Raw genomic sequence first — 26,024 nt, 5'->3', positions numbered from 1 at the left:
CTTTTTTTTTCCCAAACCACTATCTTCTTTTCCCTTATGCCTTCATTTTCTCCAAATCACAATTTTCATTTCGCTGCACCTCTCCGCCACCGCTGTCTGAAGCTTAATTTCATTCTCCGCTGCTCCTCTTCCTTCTCCGAGAAGCACCACACAAACTCCCCCAACTCCGATGACGTCGTCGAGCTTCCTCTCTTCCCTCTCCCTCTGGTGCTCTTCCCCGGCGCCATCCCCCCTTGCAGATCTTCGAGTTCCCCTACTACATCATGATGCACACACTCCTCCAAACAAACCTCCGCTTCGGCGTCATCTACACGGATGCCGTCTCCGGAACTACCGCCGTTGACTGCGTCGGCGAAGTCATAAAGCATGAGAGCCTCATGGATGACCGCTTTTTCCTCATCTGTAAGGGCAAGGAAAGGTTCTGAGTGAACAGTGTGGTGCGCACGAAACCCTACCTGGTCTCGCAGGTGACGTGGCTCGAGGACCGACCATCTCCCTCCATCGACCTCGATCTGGACAGGCTGGCAACCGATGTGGAGACCTACATGAAGGTATTTTACTTGATTTAAGATGATGATGTTTAATGCAAATCATTAAGAAATTATTTGTTAATGTTTCTCATTTTGTTTGTTGTAAATCATTTACGTTCATATGAATTTCCAATAGTTCATCATGATGTGATCAAGCGCCTTGTGAAAGACAAGTCAGAGAAAGTAGCAGCTGGTGTTGATGATGATTTTATTTCAGAACTCAAGCCTCTATCAAAAGAAGCTGTTGAAATACAAATGAAAGACCTTCAATTCTTTCAACAAAATAGTGAGACTTAACAATGTGGTGAAGCCTGTAATTTCCACTTTACAATATGACAGTTGAAAGCTTTTGCTTTTCTTGTTTAAATGATTAAACAACTTCTAATGGTTTCAGAGTTTACTGTGATGATGGCATCTTGTTTTGATTAGGTAATTATCACTGATAATTTATTAATCTCTAGTTATTGCATCGTGTAGATTGGGATAATTGCAGCAAATGATGGAGTTTTACTAAGAAACCATATTCCACGCATTCTTAAGAACCATTTCAGGGGAAAGCCATATTAAGTAGATCTTCTTGATTTGTTTAATGAGGTAGTACAAATGTCAAAGTTTAATTATATGGGACTATTCTAATCAATATACTAAAATGTGACCATCTTGCTTTTTTCCTTTAGGTTGAGTTCCAGACTGCTTCAGGACAGATGATAGATCTAATTACCACACTGCAAGGAAGAAAAGACCTGTCCAAATACACATTAACTCTGTGAGTACGGGAAAACAAGGAGAACAATTGGAGAGAAATTATCATTGCTTAACCACTTTTTTGACAAACATGAAATCATGTATCATATGTAAATGTGACTAAAACAACTATAAGAAAAAAAAGTATAAATTCTTCTGCTAGAGAGTAAATCACGTCCTTTCTATAGAGTGCAATCAAGTGTATTCCGTAAAACCTGACTGGAAGCTGACACTAGAAGAGAGATAACTGCTGCCTTTTCCTAGTTCCTTCTTACACAGGTTACATGTGCATTGCTCATGGCGGGTGAGAATCTGGAAAACCATGTTGATGTGAAGAACATTCTTGTTGAGATGGGAACCTACTTTCAAGTACCGGTAATACTTTGCTAGTATAGTTTTGATCGCTTCTCTTAAGACCATTTAGACTCTAGAATGATGTCTGTCTAGTGTATACTTTCACTATCAGCTTAAAATATTTCATAAAAAACCGTATTTTGACGTATCTTTTCCCTTCCCCTTCCCCTCTAATTTTAGGATGATTATTTGGATTGCTTTGGGGATCCTGATACTATTGGAAAGGTGAGAATCCTGGATAATTAATGGGACCAGATAGGTACAGATAGGTACAGATATTAAAGATTTTAAATGCTCTTGGTTAGTTGCGAAAGCTTTGAAGCTTAGCAATGAGCAACAAAAGAAAGTTCTATACGTAAGTGATCATCTTAATATATCCCGCATTTATCCTGTGATAACACTCCACTAAATCACTAATTTTTGCGGTTTGCAGGACAACTATGGGAGTGCAGATCCAGAAAATGTTGCTAAAGTAAAGGCCCTGTATAACGAGCTTAATCTTAAGGCTTGAACTTCATCTACATCTACCTCATTAATAATTTGAGGAGTATGAGAGCAAGAGCTATGAGAAGCTTTTACTTCTTACTGTATTGTTTTACAAATGCTTTACTTATTAATTATATCAGCCAGTCTCATAGTCTGCAAAATTATAATCTGTTTGATTTTGAAAATTCCTCATTCTTGGATAGTAAATAAAAACCTTGAATCTTCTTTACTATGGCAACCTGTTTTAATGTATGATAGAACAACAGAGAATGATAATCACTGTTTTGTTGTAATTAAGAACAATATGATAGCTACAATCTTTCTTTGATCTTCGGTTAGTTTTATGAGCCATAAACAAAATATTATTTCTCACAATTCTAAATCATCAAACTACAATATGCCATAACAGACTTCTTTTAGTTTTTGTTTGATTAAATTGTTCGTTCAGTCTTTAAAAGTGTGATTCACATTTAATTATGCACGTATTAAAATGTTAAGAAGTGACTGATATCATTACTTATGTGCAGTATTAAAATTTTAATTATGCACGTATTAGTTTAATACTAAAATTGAAATATGGATAAAATTATTCCAAGAATAGCTTCAAAAATTTATTTATTTTTATTAAATGTGAGTTAGTCTTTTGTTATTCTTTTCTCAATAAAGTCTTTTGTCAAGTCCTATTACCTTCTTTTACCACTAATATTGTTCTAATATTTCTGTCTCTCCATAATGCAGACTTGTTGTAAAAGCATATGTATTTATGATTTTCAATTTTGGCCTTAAATTAAGTGTATGATAATGTTTTGTTACTGAAAATTTATGGCTATTTAACTTTGTTTCAAATATTTTTTAATTTATCCAGGATTCAAGAACTCGGTTTTTACTCTTTTTTCATTTCACCTTGGAAAATGTTGACACTTCACTTCCTATTATTATTAATGAATTATTAATGAATGTATCTTAATTTGAATTAATATTGAAAGTGTTATGACATGTTTTCTAAGTTGGTTATGTAGTTTCTAATATATCATATTTTAATATTTTTCAATTATCAATAATTTAATAATTCTTTTAATATATTATCAATAATTATTGTTTTATATTATAGGTATTTGAAAAAGAAGTGTTTAAATAAAGACGATAAAAAAGTAAAATGATGAAGACGATGAAGAAGTATCAAATGATGAAGAAGTATCAAATAATGAAGATGATGAAGAAGTATCAAATGATGAAGACGATGAAGAAGTACAAAACTGATGATTATTATTCATAACATGTTTATTTTAATTTTTAGGAAACATTAATTGTATTTCTAATATTTATAATTTATATAATAATATTTTGGTATATATTTAATGTTTACATTTTATTTTGGTTTCATATTATTTAATTTTAGTTTATTTATGATAATCAAATAATTTGAATAATAAAAAATATTATTTATATTTCTGGAGGTTTTGGAAACCCAACTATGTAAACTCAGTAATTACCGGCGGTTTTGGGAAACCCTCACAATTACCGGCGGTTTTCGGAAAACCCCCGCTAATACCGGCGGTTTTCGAAAAACCCCGCTAATACCAGCGGTTTTCGAAAACCCCCGCTAATACCGGCGGTTTTCGAAAACCCTCGTTAATTCCGGCGGTTTTTCAAAAAACCGCTGGTAATTATTTAGCGACGCTGCTTTTCCCATGGGTTTTGCTAACCGCGGGTAACGTACTTTCCGGGGGTTAAAACCGTCGGAAACTAAAAAAATAACCCCCGGTAAAATTGTACATTTTTGTAGTGACATTACTATTTAACGTGGTTCATTTGAAGAATTAAATCTACCTAAAGTTAGAAAATTAAATTAAGCCAAAATTTTAAAAATAAATTAATTAATAATATTTAAATTATAAAATTTTAAAACAATAAATTTATGATCTTGATTTTTACATGATACTAAATTTCTTATTTTTATTTAATCCAAAACATAAACTCATTTAAATTTCACCAATTTCAGAATTTAAAGATTGGCCGTGTTAATTATCGATTTAGTACCATCTAAAGATTTAATTATCGTAAAATTCAACATATAATATTTAACAAAAATTCTGTTTGATATACACAATTTTGAAATCATCAAAAATGGAAAATTGTATGAAAACGAGGTCGCTACAATCCTGCCTTTCACAAACACACACTGTCATCAAAGAGAGTGAAAATAATGGGATACAAACCCCAACAACAACAATTTTGTATTACATTCATAATTACTGAGAAATGTAGTACTAATACTTAGACATTTTCTTCTTCTTACATCATAATTACTATGAAATATTGAAAAAGATAGAATACATCATCAATAAATGTTTTATTTCTTTCTCCTAAACTTTTCATTATGACTCCCATGTCTTCTTTGAAGTGGCATTTCATCCTGAAGATGAAGAAGCTCATTCTTTAAACAAATGTCTGATGAAAGTTTCCTTATGCATATAGAAACTGTCATTCCTGTTTCTTTGATCCCTGTGAGTCTTCTAATTGTTGTTCGTTCCTACATTTAAACCCAATATTCAGTATAATCTTAGGTTTCACATCTTTTATCAAAACAAATCATCATTTACATGCATTGTTTCTGAAAAAACCAACCCGTAAATTAAATATATGTATCACAAAAAATTGCAGTTTTCTGTACACGAAATGTTTTTTACTTTAAATGAATATACGTAAAAACTAGCAAAAGCTATGAATCTAATTAATCAAAAGACTATATAATACCTTTGGTACTTCCTTAATGTGATTTTCAGATATCATCAATCTTTGAAAGGTGCAAGTCTGCGTTTTCATCTTCTTCGTCTTTACCTATACTGTTCGCCATTTGCTCAAACTCTAAATATTCAGATATATCTAGAAATATTTCTTCTGTGGTTGGTGAAATTTGGTCACTTGGTTGAGAAAACTCTATGAATATCCGCTTTATATAGATGCAGAAGACATGGGTAGCTTTGTGAAAAGGATCAACATCAGTTGTTTTTTTCATGCTTTTATTTGTTTTCTTAATTATTAATTGATTATTTGAGAATTAAACATGTTTTTAGTTTCTGAATTTTAAAGTAAAATTAGAATTGTCTCTATAAAAATAAGACATTTTGTTTTTCAAATTTAAAAATAAATAATATTTTTTAATTAAATTAAATTACTTTTTTAGAGTTATAATGTGGTTTGGTGGTAAAATTGAAAAGAAAGATGAGAAAAATCATAAATTCAAATTTTCCAAATAAAATAAATACTAACAAATAATATTTATCAATAAAGAAATAAATGAATTAAAAACATATTTATCTATTATTTAATTTAAATAGATCTAAAATAAGAAAATTATTAATGTATGTATTTAACCATTAAACAATGTCATTTATGCACTACATTAATGTATGTACTTAATTATTTATGTAATATATTAATTATGCATTAATTTAATACACTATAATTAATGTTATAAAACTTTACTTCTCAAAATATTACTCTTTCGGTTTTCTTTTCTTATATTTTTTTACTAGGGTATACGTGCATAGCTAATATGGAATAATCACATCAATTGTCAAATGTAAGGGTGTTTATTAAACCGGTTTCGTCGCATTGTTACGCACAGATAAGATATTAAAAATGATAATTGATTATTTAATTTAATTCAATTCAATTGAGTTGATTTCTCTATTAAACAATGAAAATTATATATTTGTGTTAAATATATATAAAATATTTTATTTATAATAAAAAAATATGAAATAAGTTCAAAATATAAATAAAGAATAATAACAAATTAAAGAAAGATAAAAGATAAATACAAGATATCTATCTAAGATATAATAATATAATATATTTAATCCTCTCCTTCAAGTTGGTACATAGAAATGATATGGAATAAGGTTGTTACTAATATAATTAATAAAAACTTAGTGGAAATATATGTTTCTGTACTATAATAATACCAAATTTTTAATATTTTGCGAAGAAAACATAGAAGACAAAATACTAATTCAAAAGACTCTCATTGAGGGTCAAATCTTGAAGGCTGAATCTCTTCTTATAAATCATCATTGAGCAATGCATTGCTGACATTTAGTGGATAAATAGGTCATTGTTGACATTTAGAGGATAAAGAAACCATTGTTGAAGAATCATCATAACTATAAATAAACTAACAAAAACTGTTTTTGTCGCTTAAAAAAACATATGTGACCAAGTCAAATGCACTAGTGAAAGAAGAGAGGTCAGAAGAGACAATAATTGAAGAAGTCACAGATTAATAGAGAGAAAAATCCTAAAAAACCAAGATTCTTCCACTAAGGCACCTTAAAGACGAAAAAGAGTGAGCTCGATACTTTGAATAGCTTCTTGAGATGAGATTGGACATGCGACCACACAACGAACCTAAAAGATAAAAAAAAGTGACCTAGATGTTCTAAAGCAATGCCTAAGAGGAGATGGGAGACGTCATCATGTACGATAAATTTTTTTTTTAACTTTTTCATTTAGTTTTGGTGTCTATTCGGGGGAGCCGACGTATATGAGTATTTAGACGTCAGGCCCTTCTATAACCGACGTCTAAATAGTTGTTTTATTTACCAAAAATGTCACCGGTCATTTTTTACATTGGATATTCGAGGGTCAGACGTCTAAAAGGTGACGTTAAAGGTCTTCTTTGCACTAGTGTAATTTACCATCTCAGTCCAACGTGCTCGGATGGAATTGTGTTTAACAAAACAAATGCAGAAAAAAACCTAATAATTTTTCAATGAATTGGGTAATATATATGTTTAAATTCTAACCAACCCAACCCGCAAACACCCCTAATGAAATGTGGTCGTAACTGTTTCAGATCTCTTTCCTCTTTATTGATATATTGAAAATAAAGAAGGAAGAATAAACAACTATAACTATCTATCTATTCGTCTCTTTTCTCTTTTACTAATATGCATAAGATAATTAATATTCAAACAAAATGATAAAAAGTCTATTATATTTATTTAAGGAAGTTATAATTTAATGTTAATATTTATTTTAATATTTTCTTATAATATTTTTTCGCTTAACATTTATAAAGTGTTGGAATGACACGTTATCTTTTATTTAGCTATATAGTTGAGATACATGGAGGACAAAGGTTGTTAGCAAAATGATGAAGATGAAGTTTTGATGATGTCCATATCAAGTCAAGATATATTAAGATTCATGAAGATCCTTTGAAGACTTGTTTTGTTATAAAAATCTTTTGTAATAATTATAGTTTAAGGTTTAGAACTTAGATTTGTAGTAGGTTTTGATTCTTGTACTTTCATACTTGTATTTGCTGTTTAGAATAAAAAACACACAGTTTTAATCGATTAAAACGTTGCAGGTGCTGAAAACTCAACTGACATGGAAATAATCGATTAATACCTATTTTAATCGATTAGTTAATTGATTAATCCTTAAAATAATTGATTAAAGGTGATCGTTGGAGTTTTCTTACTTTTGAAAACTAGCGTTGTACTCATTTTAATCGATTAACACTTGTATTAATCGATTAAAGCGTTAAATGGCTAGAAACGAAGAATGAAAGAGTATTTGCGTGAGTCTATAAATAGGCTCTGATTTTCCATCAATAGGAACTCTTCCTTGTGCTCTAGTACTCAAAAATCATTGAGACTTGTGTGTTCTTATTCGGCTTGTGAAACTCATGTCTGTGGAGCTGGTGAAGTGCTGCTACGGTGACAGAGGAAAATAGTTGGTTCATCCTTGGTGTATCTAAGGAGGTGTTTGGAAGAGGAAGTTTGTCCTTCGTGAAGTATTCATAGGAGGTGTTCATCCTTTGTGAAGACTCAAAGGAGGTGCAGGTTCATCTCTTGTGGTATCAAGAGAGGTGGTTTCTAAACTTTTACAAAGTGTTTCTTTGTGATTGTAATTTGTAATTGTTTTGTGAGTAGTGAACTGTTTATCTTGTTTTGAGATAAGCGACTGGATGTAGGATTGGTACCAGGATAAAATCATTTGTGCAAATTTCTCTCAACCTTACCCTCTTTATTTTTCTTTATTAGTTGCTTGGTAAGTTTAATTGAGTAGAAATTAAAAGACACGTGTTCGTATTAAAAACCCTCTTAGTTTGTTATTCCACGCTAACCATTCCATTGCAGCCGCTCTGACAAAGGTGTGGAGCATCAAGTGTTGTTTGGCTATATTTTTTTCTTTTTCATTTCATTTTTCACTTTTGTTTGTTTTGATTGTCTTTGTATCAAGATTGCCATCAACAAATGTAAAATAACCAATGGTTGATCATTTATCCCATCCACATCAATATAAATATCTACTCATTTAAAACTTATGGTAGCTTGATTTATTAAATGTTGTTGAAGTAAGAGTGTTTTGAAATAATAAAATGATACATTTCCCTCAATGAATGCAACGCAAACAAACGTCTAATAGATGTAATTTTTTCTCTCTTAAAGCTCTAGTTAGTAGGCGTGTTAATGATTTGTTAGCTTCTAGATATTTTGATATTTTTCACCATTGTCACTATGACTACCCTAATACTATATTGAGTTCTTACCATCATTTTATGAAAATTTTGAAATGATAACCACTAGTAAAAAAAACAACCTTTTAACGCTCCTAATACGTATCGATTTTTATAAAATCGAAGCATATTAAAATGCGGTGACATTTTTGTAATTAAGGCGAACTTATATGCCTCGGTTCACTAAAAACCGAAATCTATTCATTATATTGCCTCGGTTATTTACGAAACCGAAGCATAAAAGCCTGTGCAAATCCACCCAACTCTGTAAGTTAGACTGACAACTTTTCCTCCAAGCCCTACTGCATCGGTTAACAAATGAACCGAGTTAGTAGTGTTCTTCATGCCTCGTTTATTCGTTGAACCAAGGCAATAACCCTTTTACTTGTTCAAAATACTGAAACCTTAACGCGCTTCATCGTTCTTCTTCTTCCCCTGCGCCTCCCATTCCTCTTCTTCCCTTGCGACCTTCATCACCACTGGACGAACCTCTACCACCAAACGCATTGTCCTCACGTCCTCCATTTCTCTCGCCCAAAGAAATCTCCACTTCGCGATCTGGTTTCTTTCGCGGGTTGCTCACTGCATCCACCGTCGTGCCGCCATAGTTCCTCCGCCACCAGTGTCTCCATTGTCTCTGGCGCCTCCATTGTTGGGGCTAGGGATTCCAATTGCGAGCTTCCCCTTTCTTGTTGGGCGGCGACAAAGAAACCTTCGGGAGGGTTTGAGAGGAGGGAGAGGGATAGAGGAGGGTTCTTCTAGTCGTTCATTCGCAGTCGCGTGTGACGAATTGGAGAGTGGGTTTCGAATAAGAGCTTTGTGCCGTCGAGTGGCAATTCACCTCCAACGGTGTCGCCAAATATTTACACTCCCTTCCACGGAAACCCATTCCTTGCTTCGCTTCAAATTGATCCCAAGTTTCAGCTTCTCTAACGCGCTTCTCCAAATTCGCTTTTGGTCCTTTGAGGCCGCTGCCTCTGAGCCCTCAACCTCTGATGGGTTCACGGTCCAACAAATTCTGGAAAATAATTGGATCATTCTAGACGAAAACGAAGGCAATTGGAAGATTGATGCCACCGCCGTGGTCTTTGGTTTAGGGCATGAGTGTGATTGTTCTGTTTTCCAATTTTATTTTATTTGTATCTTGGGTTGTTAGAACTGGATCGTGTGTGTTGCGGTGGCAGTGGGAAAAATTGAAGGTGAGGTTGGATATGTTATCATTCCAGCTGGGTAAGGAGAACCTTTGGGATGATCTGGTGTGTGCTGATAACGGTTGAAAAACCGCCTTTTTTACTTAGAAGCTTGCTTGAACTCATGCTTTTGCTTTAGTTTTGTGAATAAGAGAGTTGAGGGTGAATTTAATGGTTTTGTGCTAGATTCCCTTGATTTGTAGGCTAATTGAATGATTTGAAAGAAGAGTTAAAGTACCGAATGATTGGAATGCAGAAAAGTCAACAAAAATGCAGAAAAGTAAACCAGAATGCAAAAAGTCAACCAGAGTGTAGAAAAGTTGCGCTGAGCGCCAATTTTCTTCTGTTTCATGCCTGAGCGCAAGCGCTGAGCATCATTTGAGTGCTGCAGTTGTCGCTGAGCGCCATTTTGGCGCTAAGCGTGGACGACACATGTTTTGGGCCAATTTTATGCTATTTTTATGATCTATTTTGGGCCTGGCCCCGTTTTCTGTTATTTTTCGGCCCTCTTTAAAGACCTGGACGTCTTAGGGTTTGTATCTTTTGATGGCTTGAGCATAAAAACACACTTGTCACCCCTTGGGGGTAAATTTGGGGATGCGGGAGTCTCCTCTTCTGTTTCTAGGGTTTTTCTATCTCTTTCATTCTTTCATTCCATTGTTCATCTAGTTTCTCCATGATAATGGGGAACTAAACCTTATTTGTTTTCGAAAGATGTAACCTCTTAAACTCTCATGTATGGAATTGATTCTTGATTATATATGCTTTACTTCATTAATTGTTAGGGGTTTTTCCTTTACACTCTATGGATGCTTTGTTTAACTTATTCAATTGCATGATAATTGATTTTGTCAATATGGACACATACGGGAAAATCTAGAACTGGGGAAATTCTCCTAAAAGCAATATTACCTAGACATAGAAATAGGAGGATCGGTTGCCTTTAAGCTTTTGTGTGAATGTAATACATGATTAATTACTAGGGAGACAAGACATTGTGAACTAGTAATTAGGAGTAGGCTTTCTTCACCGAGACATCGGGTTTAAGGTAAATTAGAAAGTGACATTAACATTAATGAAGAAGATGAATTCATATATGCATGAGAGTAAATTAGGTGAAATCTAAACCCAACAACAATATCATCAACTTCATCATTCATTCTTGTGTTTAGCCTCAAATTGATCAAATTGCATTCATATTTATTTTATTGTATTTTCATCCAAAAATCCCAAAATTCGTTCTTTAGAGTATTAATTAGTTGAGTAATCACATAACTGTTTAGTGTTGTGAGTCTCTTGGGAAACGATACTTGGTCTTACCATTTATTATTACTTGATATGATTCGGTACACTTGCCGAGGTCTTAACAAGTTTTTGACTCCGTTTTCGGAGATTAAAAATTTGTTTATCACGCACAGGTAAGAAGATTTCCTTATTCGAACAAGCCCCTTTCTTGCGTGGATTGTGAAATCCAACTATAAGAAACTCTGTGAGGGTTTTGCCAGCATAGATCGTCATTTAGTTTGAACCGGTTAACGTTTCATTACATTGCAAGTTTTCTTTATCTAGTTCAGATTACGATGTGCAGGTTCTTCCATTCTGAACGAAGTGGGGAGGTTGGGGATAAAGAGGGACGAAGCTTTCCACAACCTTGTGTTCATCCAGTTTCCGATTCTGATGAAGTGGGTTGTGTTGGGAGGGGAGAGTTTGCACAGGCAGCTTGCAGAGGAAATCAGGAGCGTTGTTAAGGAAGAAAATGGGGTGAGTCTCCATGCATTCGATAGGATGACTTTGACTAAATCTGTGGTGTACGAGGTGATGAGGATAGAGTCGGTGGTGTCGTTCCAATACGGGAAGGCCATGGAAGATCTTGTGGTGGATAGCCATGCTGCGGCGTACGTGATCAAGAAGGGTGAGATGATCTTTGGATATCAATCGTTCGCTATGAAAGACCCTAAGATCTTTGAGAGAGCGGAGGAGTTGGTGGCCCACAAGTTTGTTTTGTAATAGTCTTACATACAAAAGATTGTGATGCTCAATAATTTGACCTGTGTGAAAAAGTAGTGGTGATGAGGAGAATAAAACGAATAAAAATTCATATATAATTTGGGAATGAGTATAGGGGTCCGTTATGAAAAGGCATGTGATATGAAGTTGTGATAATTTTGTTGTAATAATTATTAGGCTATTATCATGGTTTGATTCTTGTTTAACTTCCTCCTCTACATTCCGAGATTGGGCCAGGAGAATTCCGATGACAATACACTCACCCCTTGCTTCTTCCAACTCTCAATCATCACATCCAATGCGTTGTTGTTGTGGTCATACACTATGAGGAGGCGTCTATTGGATTGAAATTGGAAAGAATCAGCAACAATTTTTAAAGTAGATACCTCATTGCAATGAAAACCAGGGTGTACTCAACTTCAGAGAGATTCATGAAAGACATGATTCTCTTTCTAATTCTTGCTTCCAGTTCTGACTCGTGCCCACTGTAGAGAACCTGGGACTGCAAGTTCACTGACTTGTAGGATACATCAAAGAAGGAGGCGTCTAGTGTAAAGTGCGACAATGATTAGGATGAAGAAGAAGAAACAATCGAAGCATTGGGGCAAGGTCTCTTTTGCTAAGCGTAGGGGAAATACAGAAAAATATCATGGAATGGTTGTAGCTGCTTTACAAGCAGAAAATGAGTATTTCAAAGAAAGTAAGAAGTTGTGTGAGGCATTCAACGCAGTGTCACCATGAATGTTCTTAATTTATATTGGGGGGATACTGCCTCAGTTTAGTAGGAACCAAGGCGAAAATTCCTTCGAGAAAAAATAATATAAAAAAGGAAAAATTGTACTGCCTTAGTTGTCTCTGAACCAAGATAAAATCCTACCTTTTTTTGCCTCGGTTCTAAACCGAGGCATAAAGTCTACCCCTTTTTGCCTCGCCAGTATATGCCTCGGTTGCGGAACCGCTGTCTATAAGCGAAAATAGCTGTTGTCGTTTCTCTTGACTGCACTAGTGAACTTATCTCAAGTTTGGATTTCATTAAGTGTAACCAAATAGTTTATGCAATAATCAACCCCATATGATGAAACAATTGTTATTTGACAGAGATCAAAAGTAATGTTAAGAAGGAATACCAATTAGAAATCCATATTTAAAGTATTTGTACAATCTATAGATCTCCATTGGAACTTGGTTTCCATTAGTAGTACAAACTTTTCTCTCTCTTTTTATTATTATTTTGATGATGCTTTAATTTGGTTACCTTGTCTAAAATTAAATTTCATAATAATGATTTTAGTTGTAATTTATATATAGAGAAGAAAAAAATTATCAAATTAGCTTTTAAGCAATTCTGTCAAATGTAACATTATAATATTAGAATCAGATTCTAACATAACATATTTTTTTTAAGATTAAAAACATATTATTCTCAAATTTAATTGTAATTATGTAAAACGTGTTAGTCCTTTGTTGCATATTGTGTTAGTATTTCAAGTATGAGTCTAAGTCTTACGTTGGGTAGAAATGAGAAAGTAGAACATCATATATGTTTAAAGATCCATTAACCAATTGTCTTAAGGTTTTGGGTAGAGAGTGGTGTCAATCTGTTATGTAGTTAGACTTATATCTCATTGGTATTGTAACTACCCAATGAACATCCTCCTCCACAGACCTAATATTGTGAATACACTAACATTGGCTCGTATTTAAAGTGTGGGGCATGCTGAGTATTTTAACTTGTTGTCTTAAGCCCATCTTGCATAACCTATAGCCTACATCTTCCATAGATGGACTCGTCCGCATAGCTTGCATGGACTTAAATTCCAAAAATTAAGTAACACTGGCACAACACATTCTGTGTATTTCTTTTAATAAATTTTTTCATTCGCATTTTCATATGCTGTTGTTGAAGCTATCAAATTAATACTACTTTTCAAGGCAACTTCAGTATTGCCAAGTAGTATCCAAGAAAGTACATAGGGCTAAAGTAACCTTGAGTCGTCTCCCTACGAACACGGAATTGATTTCGAATATCTGACTCTTATGAATGTTATGCAATGCTTAAAAGTAATGGTTGAAGAATGTTTAAAGAACAAATAAGAAACTTAAAAACAATTACGATGAAATAGGCTAAATTCCACTGCTTTTCCAAGATAAATTCATCATCAGTTATTCACGGATAATTGTTAATTGATTATTGTTTAAGTTTCAAATTAATTAAAGTACATTCTTAATTAATTTGAGGGCGATCATGCATTAACCAAATAAATTCTCAATCAAATGCAAAACCTTTCTAGATTATTCACAATAAAATTCAACCAAAGTACATTCTCAATCAAATTTTATTGTGTTTAATCATGTCTATTCTTAAATCTCCTAACCAAATTAAAAGCTAATCAATCAAAGTAAATTCTCAATTGATTATAGTTGAAATTATTACTAATCAATCAAAGTACATTCTCAATTGATAGTAAAAATCATTTAATCATATGAAAGTTCCCTAAGTTAAATCAAAGTAGATCTCAATTTAAACCTAGAAAACCCTTAAAAACTCATATAATCAATATGCATGTAGATTCAAACACATTATGATGCAAAAATCGTTGCTTTTAAAAGAGAGAGAGATGAAAGACATAGGAGAGAACAACTTAAATCAATAATCAAAATAAACAATTGTATTAATTGAGCATAACGTCAGAATCATCATGGAATTACAGTAGAATAGCCCTAGATGCCTTAGCTCTCCATGAATGGAGTTGAATACAAGATGAAGAAAAGTGAGAGGAGTATGAGAGAATAAATTAAGTGAAGTTCCCCCTTTCTTCCTCCCTTCGGTCTCTTTATATAGGCTTGATTTGGCTTGGACTCTGAATAGTTTGTTGATAAGATATTTTCTGTTGATATATTATATCTTTCAAATATTCATTAGATTAAATCAGTTTTTAAAGAATATTTGATAGATATTAACTCAATTATCTTATATCCTATATCTTCCAAATAACTAAAAGATTTAGATAATGATAAAATTATTTGGAAGATATTTTCTGTTGATATTCCCAAATTAAATTCAACAACTGAATTTGTATTTTATATTTTCTGTCTTTCCAAAATTGCACAAATGCACTGAAATTTCTTTTATCTACACTTTAGCCCGTTCTGAATTTTCCAAATAAAATCTGATTTTGGGCCTTGAATTGCATTTGGACCAATAAAACTTATATTCTCAACTGCACAAATAAACATTAGAATATCCAAGAATAATTATGTGCTAAAACTCACTTTTTACGTCTCTTTATTTCCCAAACCCAACAATTCCAATCATCACAAATTCACTTAAAATCAACCATTTAAGCACCAATTATCCCATCAAAAATTTGAATTTAAAGCCTAAATGTGGGCATAAATATGCACTCATCACATTTCTTTTGCGAACCATCCCACTTTTCACATCTAGTTCATCCAAAAGCAACTCCCTCGTTAGCGTGCTTCTTTGTTTTACTCCAGTCAGAGTAATTTATATTTCCAACTAACTTATACTAAAAAGCATAAATTATAAAACTGTGGAGTATCATTTCGGAGGTCCCTATTGTGAAAATTGTCTCAAATAGGTTCTTGTATTGTTTTATCCTAATTAGGTCCTTTTTGTAAAATGGATCAATTTTGACCTTGCCGTTAATTCAGTGGACGGCGTTTAAAATTTGTGTCTAGTGATATGTTAAGCTAGAAATTATAAAGCACGTGGAAGGTGAGGTCTCCTTAGTGGAAATTAATTTATTTTCGTTAAAACATTATTTACGGAACGCTATTATATGGTGCTACAGCCGTACCCGCTTCGTTCACCTCTCATCGCAGGCCACATCGCCTGCCCCCACTGCCAAAGTGGCTTTGTTGAAGAGATCCACACGACGCCGCGTCGCGCCACTATTACCAATAAGGAGTATTGGTAAAACCTGAAGATGTGTTTTGATGATGCTGCAACTTATAGATTTTGGATGTAGTAGGAAAATATTTAAAAAAAGCAACTTGTAGATTTTGAATGTAGTAGGAAAATGTTAAACATTGTAATTTTTACTAGTATAATCGATTATGGTTAAGCAATAATCGATTATCACAAGTCATACTTGAATAATCGATTATCACTTCATATAATCGATTATCACTTTTTTGAAAACTCTGTAATGGACTTGAATAATCGATTATCACTTACAATAATCGATTATTCATGGCAGTTGGGAGCTGACCTTTGGCATTCAGTGTACTTGGCTATATAATTTGATTTGGAGAAATCAGAAGGTAACGTTTTTTTGAACTGAGAAAGCTTAGAACACTGTGTGTCAGAGGAACGTTCTTAGAGAGTTCATTGTTCCCTTGCTTGGTCTTGTGAAAGGAGAGGCTCGCGTATCGTGTGTCGATAGTCGGAGCAGACTCTCTTCAAGTTAGCAAGGTACTCTGCCTGGTCTTGTGAAAGGAGAAGCTTGCGAATTGGTCGATTGCCGGAGCGGTTCTCTTCAAGTTGGTAGAGTGGTTCTTTTCGTTTTATTCCTGTTCATTTGATTGTAATCTGTTAAACCATTTTTAGTGGAACTGTTAATCACTATTTATAGTGATTAACGACTGGACGTAGATTCTGTTGAATCGAACCAGTATAAAAATATCTGTGTGATTTTTCTATTCCCTACACTCATATTATTTTACGTATATCAACTGTTTGATTAATTTTCTGAAAGAAAATTATTTTTACTAAAAGGACCAAATTAATTTTAATTGTGATCGAACACGCTTTCCGCTCTCTGAGTTTTAATTCCGCTGCGCTATACTCTTCGAAAAATACCTCCTCCGATACCAACAATTGGTATCAGAGCTTGCTTTGATAGTTTTTCAAAAAAAAAATATTTGCGAAAATGGCCGGTCACAATCAAAACCATGTATATGCTGAGGGTGCTTCCATTAACAGACCTCCATTGTTTACTGGTGATAACTATGCTTTTTGGAAAGTGAGAATGGAGATTTTTATGGGGTCTGTTGATAGAGGTATCTGGGAAGCTGTACAAAATGGCCCTTATATTCCTATGAATACTGTTGATGGTGTAGAGACTGAAAAACCTTATTTTAATTGGACTGCTGAAGAAAATAGACGAGCTCAGTTTGATATTAAAGCTTGCAATATAATTTCATCTGCTGTTGTACTTGATGAATTTTATAGAATTTCAGTGTGTAAGACAGCACAGGAAATGTGGGAAGTCCTCAGAGTCACTCATGAAGGAACAGAGGACGTGAAGCGCGCTAGGAAGAACACTCTCATTCAGGAATATGAGATGTTCAGAATGCAACCTGGAGAAACGATCTCTGACGTTCAAAAACGATTCACTCATATTGTGAATCATTTAACAGGGTTGGGTAAGACTTTTGATACTGATGAACTTAATGTGAAAATTCTGAAATCTCTGGACAGGTCTTGGCAACCAAAGGTGACTGCCATCTCGGAATCTCAAAATCTTACTCAGATGTCAATGCCAATCTTGTTTGGAAAGCTCCGTGAGCATGAACTTGAGCTGAGGAGATTGACCGCTGAAGAGGATCAAGGCAAAAGGAAAACTCTAGCTTTCAAGTCTGAAATATCTAAAGGAAAAAGCTCTAAGAGGATCGAAGAAGATGATTCTGATGATGAAGAAAACATGAGCTTGATGATAAAGAAATTTGCAAAGTTCATGAAAGCAAAGGGAAAGGACAAGTTTCACAAAGATAGGAAAGAAAGTCAAGAATCTCCATCAAACATAAAGTGCTTCGGTTGTGGAGAAAGAGGGCACGTAAAATCTGAGTGTCCAAAAAGCAAGAAAAGTGAAGACAAGAAGGAAAGAAAATTTCAAAGGAAAAAGAAAGCATACATAGCTTGGGAGGATAATGCCTCTAGCTCAACGAGTTCAAGTGACACAGAAGAAGAAGCCAATCTATGCCTTATGGCAGATTCTGAAGAAACTGGAAGTCAAGTAAACGATTCCAGCTTTGAATCTAGTGAATTAGATTTACAAAAAGCTTTCTTTGAATTGATGAATGAATCTGAGAAACTTAATGCTACTCATAAAAATTTAAAAAAGGAACATAATGAATTGAAGTTAAAATATGATAAACTGCTTGATGATGAAGTTGTTCTAAGAAATAGAGTTAATACCTTAGAAATTAAATTATCAGATGCAAATGCTACTGTTGAACCTGTTGAATGCTTGTCATGCAAAAGTTATATGTTTGATATTGATATACTTGAAAACTTACTTGCTAAGGCAACTAAAGCTAATTCACATGCTAAAACAAACCTTAATAAGAGCAATGGAAACATGCATCAAAATTTTAAATCCAAGGTAAGAAGAACTCGGAAAATTTGGGTTGTTAAAGGAACTTTTATTAAAAATAAAATTAGTGATGTATGTTGCTTTTTCTGTATGAAGCATGGTCACACATCAAACAAATGCAATATCAAACATGTTGGTGTTCCAAGTGGCAAATATGCTTGGGTTAAAGCTGTGAGATGATGTAAACTTGCAAAAACTAACCCCAAGGACCCATATTGAGATTGGGGACCTAAAATTCTTGCTAACTTGTTTTGTAGGATCAATCTAAGTCCAAGAAGTCACTGTGGTATCTTGACAGTGGTTGCTCAAGACACATGACTGGTGACAAGAAAAGATTCATCTCTTTTGAGAAGAAGAAGCAAGGATTTGTAACGTATGGGGATAACAATAAAGGCAGAATAATGGGTACTGGAAACATTGGAGGAGGAAACACTTTGACAATAAAAGACGTCTTATACGTTGAAGGCCTCAAACATAATCTTCTAAGCATAAGCCAACTATGCGACAAAGGTTTCAAGGTAACTTTTGAGAGTGACAAATGTACTGTTTATTTTAAAAATTCTGCTGAAATTGCTTTGCAAGGTGTTAGGCATAATAACATATATTTGATTGATATTGAGAGTGAATCTAGTCATAGTATAACATGCTTAGTTGCTAAAGAAGAAAATCCATGGCTATGGCACAAAAGAGCTGCACATATTCACATGCAACACTTAAATAAATTAATCTCTAAGGATCTTGTGATTGGTTTGCCTAAACTAAAATTTGAGAAAGATAAACTTTGTTCTGCATGTCAAAAGGGTAAACAAACCAAATCTTCATTTTCATCTAAAAGCATGATTTCAACATCAAAACCTTTAGAACTTTTGCATATGGACTTGTTTGGTCCATCTAGAATTAAAAGTTTTGGTGGAAACTACTATGCTCTTGTAATTGTTGATGATTACTCTAGATTTACTTGGACTTTCTTTTTAACTCTGAAAAGTGAAGCTTTCAAAGCATTTAAAACTTTTGCTAAACGTATTCAAAATGAAAAAGATTTGAAAATCAAAACTTTGAGAAGTGATCATGGTGGTGAATTTGAAAATGAATCGTTTGGAAAATTTTGTGAAGAATTTGGCATTGCACATAATTTTTCTGCACCTAGAACTCCCCAACAGAATGGTGTTGTTGAAAGGAAAAATAGATCATTAGAAGAATTAGCTAGAACGCTTATGAATGAATCTAATGTGCCAAAATACTTTTGGGCTGATGCAGTAAGTACTGCTTGTTATGTGTTAAATAGGATGCTTATTAGGCCAATTCTAAAAATTAACTCTTGTGTTAAATAGTAAGTACAGTTGAATTTATCGTTATTTATGATTCAATTTTGATACTAAATTAACCCTTTTTGGCTTTGAAGCTTGCTAAACTCTTGTTTTTAGTTTATTTTTGGCAATAACAGAGTTGAGGTTATACTTGATGATTTTATCACTAAATTTCCTTGATTTTGTAGGTTATTGGAATGAATTGGAAGAGGAGGTTGAAGTATCAAGGAGTTGAAACCCAGGAAGGACAGAAAAAGCACCAGAAGAGAAGGTTACAGAAGGTCGCATGACGTTTGGTTGCCCTTTTCTGGGGCCCTAGGCGTAGGAGCTCACAACCCATGCTTGGTTGCCCTTTTTTGGGGTCCTCAGCGCTAAGTAGCTCGAACCAGCGCCTGGTTGCCCTCTGAGGGGTGCTAAGCGCCAAACTCCACATACCGCAGGACGCCTGATTTCCCTTTTTAGGGCCCTGAGCGCCACTTCTCTCGCAAGCTCGCCTAGTTGCCCTAAGTAGGGGCACTGAACGCCAGCATGTTGGGCCTTGGACTTTGTTTCTGATCTATTTAAGGACCTCTACACGTTAGGGTTGATATCTTTTGATGGCTGAAGCACAAAAACACAATTTCCGACCCTTTGGGGGGAGATTGGGCATGCAAGAGCTTTCCTTATCACTCTCAAGGGTTTCCACTCATTCATTCTTCCATTGTACACCAAGGTTCTCCATGACAATGGAGAACTAAACTCATTTGTTGTTGGGGATGATTTAACCTCTAAACTTTCATGTATTTGAACATGTTTTAAATATTTTATTCTTATTTCATTGAATGTTAGTGATTTTCTCCTATTCTTAATGCTTGTCTTGTTTTGGCCATTCATGACTTGATGTTTGATTTGTTTGAGTATTGGGAAATATCTTATGAATCATGATCTGGAGGATTTCACCGAAAGGAAATATTGCTTAGGGATAGGGATAGGATGTTTGGTTAACTTAAGCTTCTTTTCTTAATGCGGAATTGGTTATTAGGGATTCAAGGGATTGAGGTCTAATAATTAAGACTAGGCTTTTTACGCGGAGGGATCAGGTTCTAAGCAATTTCGTAAGTGACATTAACATTCCAATGAAGAAGATGAGTTCTAATATACATGAAAGTGAAGTAGGTGAAATCTAACCACAACAACATCATCTCCTCATATCATCGATATCATTCATTCATTCTTGCTTTTAGTTCCAAAAGATCAAGATTTTACATTCAAGTTTAGGTTTACTTTTATTGCATTTTACCATAATCATTGGAATCATTCTTTAGTCTTCATTGTTTAAGGTATTACACGATTATTTAGTAAACACGAGTTTCTTGGGAAACGATACTTGGTCTTACCATTTTATATTACTTGATACGATTTGGTACACTTGCCAATGAGTTAACACTGCTGTCGTCGCGATGTCGCCGGCAACCGCTCCCCCTTTAACCCACAAAAAAGTTAAAGGTAATTTGTATTCTGCTTTGTTTTTTACTGGCTGCGTTCTTAGCTGGGTAGATGAACAACTCTAGACAGAGAAAACAAAGTTTTTACATTTTATATTTTTGTTTTTTTGCCTCTCGATTTTGGGCATGTGAGTTGTCAAGAAAGTCAAAAGGGCATCTTTTTAGTGGTTATTGTATGATATATTCATTCATTCTTCTATTTGAACTAAAGTTTGGGAGTGGAGAATTTTTGTTCGAAAATCTCAAAATGAGTTAGTTTTTGTCCATGAAGATCCACCAGAAAGATTTGATTTTGCAGTTTATTTACATCTTAGCGGTAACACAAACCTCTGATCAAAAGTGTCAAATTGGGTAGTTGAGTTAGAGGAATGTGAAAGGCCTAAGATTTAAGGGGGTCATATAGGATTCTGATGTGTTTAATTTATTTATGGGCATAAAACCTGGAATAGAAAGAAGTCACCTTTTGAAAAGTTCATAGAACTAGAAGTAAATAAAGTGTTAAGATTTCATTTCAAGGCTTGTGTTTATGCATGGTGGGAAGCATCATGGAAGTAATTAGTAATGAGTACTCAAATGGCTCTATTTAGACCTACAATGGTTCAGAGGAGAAGCTTGATGATCTTCATAGCCTTGTTAGGAAGACTGATGGTGATCCTTTGAGAATTGCAAGGTTATCAGGCATTGTGCTTATCTGAAATATGTTGAGGCCAGGCTTGGTGATAGGACTCTTCTAGCTGATGAGATTCGGAAAGATGGATTTTGTTTGAATATGATAGATACACCACTTTGTCCATTGAAGGTGGTCACAAACTTGCAAGAAGTTGTTTGGGATGCTGATATTGTGGTTAATGGTTTGCCTTCAACAGAAACAAGGGAGATTTTTGAACACGGAGGCTCCAACACCTTTGATCGGTGAAGTGCAGGTCGAGACCGAGGCGCGCTGCGCCGTGTGCAAGGAGGCGTTTCAGCTCCACGCGGAGGCGCGTGATTTACCCTTCAAACATATTTACCACTCTGATTGCATCCTCCTTGTGGCTCTCCATGCGAAAGTCTTGTCTGGTGTGCCACCACGAGCTTCCTTCCGTTTTGGAAACTAGGGCTCCGAGTTAGATCGACGAGGTGGCGATAGGGTTGGCTATCTGAAAGCTTCCAAGAGGGGAATTCGCGGTCGGTCGACTTTTTGGGGACGCAGGGCCAGAGATAATAATTTCCCGATGGTTGAAGACAGTTTTTTAAAATTAAAATAATTAAATTTTACGTAATTCTGACACGTCACTAAAAAGCAAGCTAAGACACAAATTTTAATGTTGTCCACTCAATTTAATGGTAAGGTCAAAATTGACTCGATTTTATAGAAAGAAGAACCTAATTGAAATAAAAAAAATATGAAGACCTATTTGATAAAATTATACAAAAATAGATACCTTCGAAATGATTAAACTCATAATTTATTATTACTACTAATTTCTATAACGAGTATTTTGAGATGTTCCAATAAAATTTTATAGTATGATTATATAACACATTATATTAATGCATATATTAATATATTAGACAAATAATAAATACATGAGTTATGGTATTATTACATTAATATAGTAATGTATGTATTAATTTTATAACGATAAAGTTTTATAACATTAATTATCTAATGCATAAAATTAATGAATATATTACTATATCAAACAAATAATTAAATACATAAATTATGGTTATTTATGTTTCATTAATATATGCATTAATTTCATCCAATATATTTAATGATATCACATAAATAATATAGCGTATGCATTAATATATTACATTAATGACATTATTTAATTTTTAATTAAACGCTTTAATTAATTTTTTATATTAAATATATTTAAATAATAAATTAAAAAGAAAACTTTGAAAAAATTAATTAATGTTAATCTTTTTGATTGACCATTCATTTCCTGTTTCCCAACTATATAAGAAGGATATTCAGAGAGTTTTCTCAACCTAAGTCATCCAAATTTCTCCAAAGACACATTTATCTCTGAATATTTAGTTTGGACAAATGGTCAGCAACATGGGCAATGATGAAGACGACGAAAACACAGACATAATTTTTCTAAGAGTGATGAGATTCATCTCAAAATCAAATCAAGGAAATACCAAAGGTATTATAGATTTTTAATAATTAGATTCATATTTTTGTAATTCTTACATATATGGTTTTTCATTTTTGTTTAATAGTTTGTATTTGGTTCTTAAACTAAAAAAAGAGAAAACATTTCGTTTACAGGAAGCTCGTGCGTAAACTATGCAAATGGAACGCACGTTCTCGGTGTTTGTTTCAATCCCTTCAAAAGAAGGTTTTGATTTAGAACAACCACATCTTCTTAACTCACACTATTACAATTTATAAGGCTGGAGTAGAGTATATCCTTTCTCATTTTTTCATGTGTTATTTATTTTATGGTTTGCTTGCAAATTTTTTAATCTGAAAAGTTTGTAGTGAATTTTGTCACATATGATATAATTTCCTTTGTGAACATTAAGAATTTAACTTGAACTTCTACTATCTTCACATCTCAATTTATTTGTTTCATGATACTTATCTTCTACGCAAAATGAGTGAAAACATATAAGCTAAGGTGCTCTAACCTTCTTGTTTTTCCTTATTTTTGATATCTCTGTTGTGTTTAGTTGCAGAATAAATGTATAAGAGTGACTTCCTTCAAGAGCAATCCCTACGGAGGTAGCTTTCTTAATTAAATTTCTTGCTACTTTTCACTGAACTGGTTGAGACTTTACATTTATTCTGTTTCTACTAATGATAACTTGACATATAGGTGTACATTGGAATCTCTAATGTTGCATTCTTTTGGTATTGGATGACGTTGATGAGTTCTTGTCTTTCAATTGCCCGGAAGACATGCATCAAATATTGGAGCATGTAGGGAGGAGATCAAATGCAGACCCCAACTCAAATTCATTATGCACACCAGCTGAATAAACTGATAGGCTTGGTAGGAATGGTTGCTAACCATATATGAAGAGCCAGAAGTGTTTGTTGTGAAGAAATTGTAGAAGTAGTTGGGAATTCCAATTGCATCCTGAGATATTTCGGATGGGAAACTACTTGTCACAAAAGAAGAGAAAACAATAAACACTTCTATAAATTAAGGTGTTATATTTTACAACTTATTTAGTCAATGATGCAGTTTCCATGTCAATATAGTAAAAACTATATATGAGATTAATTTCTCTTGCGAAAAAATATACACATAAAATACTTTATTTATAGGAAAAGTGTAAGAAAAGTTATGATTTGTTTCTCTTACTAAGAGGGAGGTGAATTGGTAATTAACAAAAACGCTTTGTTTCTAAATCTTTTTTTGGAAGATTTAGATGATCTATAAAAGCACACAATACAATTAAAAATAATGCAGTAAAAAGATTAAGGATAGAAAACAAACACAGTTTTTTTGTCCTGGTTCAGCCTCAATCTCTACATCCAATCTCTTTCAATCAACTTTAGATTGAAAGACTTTCCACTATAAGGATTTTGAGTTTTTACAATAAGGAATTATAGTGACGCACTGTCAAAATGTAAATCTCCTCTCTAACTCTCACCAATCTAATATAGCAAACGCATCCTGCAAAAGAACAACTTTCTTCATTGCAATATCCCTTTGAGACCCTTCTCAAAGTACCAAGAACACCAAGTTTTCTTCCTGTCAACACACATAGGGAAGCAACAATATTCTTGATTGCAAAACAAGTTTGATCAGTAACGAATACACCTAAATTGTGCATAAGTGATCAACCAATAGACTTTCAATGCTAGCCTTCAAGAATTCTTCAAAATCTTCAAAACCTTTGAATCTTGATTCTTAGAGCACTAGGTGCACCTGCAATCTCTTTCTAAACTCTCTGATAACAAATATGAAAATTCTTAAAATGATCAAAGTGTCAAAAGTTGTTAATACACTGCGCAACATGTTATTATATAGTTTTTCCCATATCAGACGTACTTTAATCAATTATGAAAATAATGTAATCAGTTACGCTTTATCAGAGTTATATCAAGATTATGTTACAATAGATTTAATTGAATACACAAACAATGTAATCGATTGCATGTTAATAGTAAGTCAAAGTATTTGAAAATATGACAGTTATTTACAGTTATGACTTAGCTTGAAAACAGTTTTCAAAGAATACCAGACTTAATTGATTACATAATCAGTGTAATGGGTTAAGTCCTACACTTAGAAAATTTTGAAAACTTTTTCTTCTCAAAGCTCATCACTGCACATTTTCAAAAGGTGTTTGCAAAGACAAGTTTTAATCGATTTTACAATTAATGTAAGCGATTCAAACTTGTGTAGTTTGCCACCGTTTTAAGCATAATTTATCTGATGACCTACTAAACTAGTGTAATCGATTACTTCATTCAAATTTGCGTTATGCAAGTGGTTTTAGCATATGAACACCTGAGAATGCATACAATTGATGCGAACACATTTATGATCATAGTAAGGATGCAAAACAATCAGTTTAGCAACACACATATAAAACATAAATACATATTTTTGTTGTTATCATAGTAACATATATGTGTTGTCATCATCAAAAACCAAACACATGGGAGTTTGTTATTAGCATTCACTTTGCTACCTCTATCAACAATCTCTTTCTTTTTTTTATGATGCACAATCATGATGTACAACACAACCAGAAATTTTTCGATCAATTATATTCAGTAATATTAGATTTCAAGTCAAATTTCAATTTCTAATATCTCTCTCGCTTTGGGCATTAGCAAAAAAGTATTTAAAAATAGAAAGAGAATATCATTAAGAGATACATCAATCATGTAATGTTACATATTTATATTAGAAGATGATGCTCCCCCTATCATTATGCAGTAGCTCTATTTTTCTTAAATACTCCCTCTATCATTTTGTGACAGAGCTATCAGTAATGATTTTGACAGAGTATTAATTTTAGAATCAGTTTCAAGCAAGTATCAGATTTAAAAACAAGTATTAGATTCAAAAACAAATATCAAAG

The 26,024-nt window shown here is 33.5% G+C and overlaps 2 pseudogenes; both read left to right on the top strand.

The window, feature by feature from the left end:
- Positions 1 to 263: 263 nt before the first annotated feature.
- LOC148201020 (farnesyl pyrophosphate synthase 1-like) lies at positions 264 to 5,047 on the top strand (annotated as a pseudogene).
- A 41-nt stretch (positions 5,048 to 5,088) lies between these two features.
- LOC148201019 (allene oxide synthase CYP74A2 pseudogene) lies at positions 5,089 to 11,846 on the top strand (annotated as a pseudogene).
- Positions 11,847 to 26,024: the final 14,178 nt, after the last annotated feature.

This window comes from Vigna umbellata, chromosome 4, assembly GCF_029865625.1.
Source record: "Vigna umbellata cultivar VRB3 chromosome 4, Vumbellata_1.0, whole genome shotgun sequence".
NCBI lineage: Eukaryota > Viridiplantae > Streptophyta > Magnoliopsida > Fabales > Fabaceae > Vigna > Vigna umbellata.
The sequence above is the reverse complement of the archived record's forward strand: the minus strand, read 5'-3'. Positions and strand labels throughout refer to the sequence as shown.